We start from the raw sequence: 3736 nt of genomic DNA on the forward strand, positions 1-3736 counted from the left end.
TGCCTCAGTCTCAGCCTCAGCCAGACTGCCGGAGCCAGATGGGGTTCATGATGCATCCTCCCAGATGGAACGGATCAGGCATGTCAGACAAGCTTCTCTTAGGATACATGGTGTCCCCCTCCCTCCCCCTATTTGAAATCAGGAGCGAATCACAAGGTGACTTGGGAGGGCAGCCAACCTCTTTTGTGAACTATCAGGTAACTACAGCAGGATCACAATAGGAGACCTAAACATGCCTCCACCACCAACCGCCCCCCCCCACCCGCTTTCTTTTCTATTGTGGGACATCAAGGGAGCAAGCTGGTCAGCTTGGGAACAAAGATCCTATTCTAGGAATTTGTCCACAGCAACCCTATCCGCTGCATGCACTGTCCTTGGATTTCTGCCAGACTGAAACTCAACCTGCTTGGGGCTGCTACCACTACTGCAAGAGCAGCACCCTGGCACCCAGGAGGGAAGGGAGAATCAACTCATCCTTCAGAATTAAAATTGCATTTAATCACTCTTCATTTTTCTACCAGGCTCAGGAGGCCATGCCATCTCTGCATTTTAAGTATTTCACTGTTTAAAGTCTAAGCACCTTGGGGGGTGAGGAAGGAGGGCAATGGAGGAGGACTTTTGAAATCTTTCCACAAAAATCAAAGAACAACCCGACTGGAGGGAAAAATAGCTGCTATATTTAAACTACATTATCCCATCAGGGAGCTATGGTTTTGAGAACCATTCCACAGTACTTTGTTTGGCACTGCTATATGGGTTTCTTTTCTTCCTTTTTTTTTCTAAGATGGCAACATTTTTTTTTTCTTTTTTTTTCAGAGCCGTGATTGCAAAGGAAGTAAAGGGCTTCACTAATTAATTTGGTAGATATTCACTGAGCATCTGCTATGTGCCTGGCACTACACTAGGCGCTGGGGGCACAAAATAAATAAGGAAGGACTCCAGGTCCTCATTGCAGATAATTATCAGGCATTTATTCAGGAAGTTTTGATTGCATGCCTTCTAAGTGGATATGATTCTGCTACAGGAAAGAAGTCCAGATCCAGACCCCAAGAGAGGGTTCTTGGATCTTTCTCAAGAAAGAATTCAGGGCAAGTCCATAGAGTAAAGTGAAAGCACGTTTATTAGGAAAGTAAGGGAATAAAGAATGTCTGCTCCATAGACAGAGCAGTCGCAAGGGTTATGGTTATTTCTTGATGAGATGCTAAACAACGGGTGGATTATTCGTGCCTTCCCTTTTTAGACCATATAGGGTTTTCCCGACATTATCATGCCATTTGTAAATGGTCATGGCACTGGTGGGAGTGTAGCAGTGAGGACGACCAGAGGTCACTCTCATCGCCATCCTGGATTTGGTGGGTTTGGGTCACTTCTTTACTGCAGACTGTTTTATTAGCAAGTCTTTATGACCCATACCTTGTGCAGATCTCCTAGAATGTCTTAATCATCCGGTAATGCAGCACAGTAGGTCTCAGCCTCATTTTATCCACCTCCGATTCAGGATGGAGTTGCTCTGGTTCACATGGCTCTGACAATTTTTATTCTCCTAGAGTTTATAATCTGGTAGAAGAGGAGAGACAATAAACAAGCTATTTAGGGTGATTAAGTGCCACGAAGGAAAGAGTTTTATTCATATGTGCATTTGCCCATTTGCTATTCACTCTGCCCCAAATACTGCTCTTCTTGGCTCTAAATTTTCAAAGGGCTCTGTATTATTCCTGGCTCACTTCTCAGAAGGGGTGACCACCCTATTGGCCCTCCTCCTGTCACATGTGAGTCCATGACCCAGTCAAGTGGAGATGTCAAATCAGCAGCTGAGTATATGCGTCTGGACGTAAAAAGGTGTAGTCAATAATATGTAGGTGGGCCGGGCACAGGGCTCATGCCTGTAATCCCAACACTTTGGGAGGCCAAAGCAGATAGATCATTTGAGGTCAGGCGTTCAAGACCAGCCTGGCTAACACAGCGAAACCCCATCTCTATACAAAAATACAAAAATTAGCCAGACATGGTGGTGCATGCCTGTAATCCCAGCTACTTGGGAGGCTGAGGTTGCAGTGAGGCAGGAGAATTGCTTGAACCCAGGAGGCAGAGGTTGCAGTGAGCCAAGATTGTGCCCATCACTCCAGCCTGGGTGACAGAATGAGACCCTGTCTCAAACAAACAAACAAACAAACCCGTTATGTAGGTGGAGTTTAAAGCAGTGGGATTAAGGGCAGGGAGCGAGCGGTGTCTCACGACTGGAATTCCAACACTTTGAAAGGCTGAGGTGGGTGGATCATGAGGTCAAGAGATCAAGACCACCCTGGCCAATATGGTGAAACCCTGTCTCAACTAAAAAAATACAAAAATTAGCTGGGTGTGGTGGCTTGCTCTTGTAGTCCCAAGTACTCGGGAGGCTGAGGCAGGAGAATCACTTGAACTCAGGAGGCAGAGGTTGCAGTGAGCCAAGATCGTGCTACTGCACTCCAGCCTGGTGACAGAGTGAGACTCTGCCTCAAAAAATAAATAAATGAATATAAAGCAGTGGGACTAAGGAAAGATTATAGATAGGAAGACTGCCCCATCCTAAGCCCTGGGACACTGCTGGTTTAAAGTTAAGTAGAAAAGTCCAGACACAGTGGCTCACATCTGTAATCCCAAGCACTTTGGGAGGCCGAAGTGGGAAGACTGCTTAAGCCCAGGAGTTCAAGACCAGTCTGGGCAACATGACAAGATCCCCCATCTCTACAAAAAACAAAAAAAATTAGCAGGGTATGGCGGCACGTGCCTGTAGTCCCAGCTACTTGGGAGGCTGAAGGAGGATGGCTTGAGCCTGGAAGATTGAGGTTGCAGTGAGCCATGAGGGTGCCACTCTACTCTAGCCTGGGCAACAGAGCAAGACCTTGTCTCGACAAAGAATAAAGTTAAGTAAAAAAGGAGGAAGCACATGAAAAGAAGGTGGAAAATGACCAACCAGAGAAGGGGAAGGAAAACCCAGGTTACTATATTTGAGTTGAGTGATGGAAAGTGCTATTTGAGTCCAGGTACAGGTGGCTCACACCTGTAATCCCAGCACTTTGGAAGGCTGAAGTGGGCGAATTGCTTGAGGTCAGAAGTTCAGGACCAACTGGCCAACATGGTGAAACCCTGTCTCTACTAAAACTACAAAAATTAGCCAGTTGTGGTGGTGCACGCCTATAATCCCAGCTACTCATGAGGCTGAGGCAGGAGAATTACTTGAACCCAAGAGGTAGAGGTTGCAGTGAGCCAAGATCGTGCCATTGCACTCCATCCTGGGTGACAGAGCAAGACCTTGTCTAAAACAAACAAACAAACAAAAGGGCTGTTTGAGACTTGAGAGCACTGGTGATACAAGTGTTAGAGAAGTCCACTATCATGGAAGCAGCCTTGGCTATCCACCAAGTTGAGGTGGAATTTGAACCTTCATCTTGAAGGTTTACTAGGCAGATCCAAGCAGAAGGAAAACAGCCTGAGCACAGGTCCCAAGGATGGGATAAGTCACTGTGTCTTGAGCTTGGAATTGGAGGAGAGGTTGTGGTGGATATATAGCAGAAAAAATTGCAAACTGCAATGGAAGAATGTAGGACATCTCCAAAAAGGGTTTTTAGTGATCTGTGCTAGTTACTTCTTCTTCTTCTTCTTCTTTTTTTTTTTTTTTTAAGCAGATTCTCACTCTCTGGCCCAGGCTGGAGTGCAGTGGCACAATCTTGGCTCACCGCAACCTCTGCCACCTGGG

The sequence above is a fragment of the Callithrix jacchus genome, chromosome 9 (genome assembly GCF_049354715.1).
Source record: "Callithrix jacchus isolate 240 chromosome 9, calJac240_pri, whole genome shotgun sequence".
Classification (NCBI taxonomy): Eukaryota; Metazoa; Chordata; class Mammalia; order Primates; family Cebidae; genus Callithrix; species Callithrix jacchus.